Source organism: Arachis ipaensis, chromosome B07 (genome assembly GCF_000816755.2).
Source record: "Arachis ipaensis cultivar K30076 chromosome B07, Araip1.1, whole genome shotgun sequence".
NCBI lineage: Eukaryota > Viridiplantae > Streptophyta > Magnoliopsida > Fabales > Fabaceae > Arachis > Arachis ipaensis.
The window spans coordinates 117,001,219-117,002,396 of record NC_029791.2 but is presented as its reverse complement, the minus strand read 5'-3'; the positions used below and the strand labels follow the sequence as shown (position 1 = coordinate 117,002,396).

Here is a 1,178-nt window from a genome sequence, read left to right as displayed (position 1 = left end):
TATTCATCATGATGAGGATCAGTGGATCACCTTTATTTTTTTGGGGTCAACATATGATGAAAAACGATATTTTTTCATATGGACAATAACATTGGTCACTTGCTCATAGATTTCAAAGCTTAAAGCCCATAACCTGTTAAATTAGCCTGGTGGGCCATATTGTATCAGCAAAAAACTATTCAGAGAAAAAAGAAATGAACAAAAGAGATGGAAGAATAACAAGAAATAACAGAAAGGTTCTACCGGGAGTCGAACCCAAGTCGCTGGATTCAAAGTCCAGAGTGCTAACCACTACACCATAGAACCATTTGTTAATTCTCCCGTAATAGAAAATACTTGTATTCAAACATCTTTATGTTTAAGCAAAAATAATACAATATAATATTACACGTATTAACTAAATTATACAATATTACCTCAAATCGATTGTACTCCAAATATTGTTCGAACTCAACCAAAATTATATTGAACAAAAATATCAAATTTAAAACTTTGACAAAATATGTTCTGAATTTGAATTGAGCCTGACTTTAAATTGGTTAGAATTTTAAACATTTTTAGTAGTTAATTTTTTATAATATTATTAAGTTTATTTCAGATATTCCAAATTCAAAATATTTTTTTTGTGCCCTCAAATTACTGTTAATGGTGAGAAATTAAAATCAATTTAAAGATTAATTAAACAACTTAAATTGGATTAGAAGAAACATAAAGTTTTAAGAAGGATCACAATTTTATTGTGATGAATTCAAAGTAAATTTGGATCGAAAGATGAAAACTTTGAAAAGCTTATAGTATAGTCAAAGATGATAGTCTATAGTCAAATATTTCAACTTATTTTACAATTCATACATGCTTGCAACTAATAACACATCAAGTTGTAAAGAAAGAATAATTGTAAAATAATCAAGAACTAAGAGTTGCATTGTTAGTATAGTAGTATCTTTTTTGTCTCCATAAGATTAGTATAAATAGGTGGTTTGGCTAGCTTAATTTGAAATAATGATAAAAATAAAAATATAGTAATTTTGGAGAAAAAATTGTAAGATTTTTTTTTTATGTATTGTGTCTCTACATTTATTTTGTATACTAAATCGTTATTAGTCACTTCTTCAGTTAGAGAATATTAGTTTTATTTTTTTAGTATCTTTTCTTTGTATTTGGATTGACTGTTTACA

General features: G+C 26.4%; 1 non-coding gene across 1 annotated transcript; it reads right to left on the bottom strand.

Moving 5' to 3' along the window:
• TRNAQ-UUG lies at positions 235-306 on the bottom strand. Its single transcript has one exon. It is a non-coding gene; the product is annotated as a tRNA-Gln (tRNA).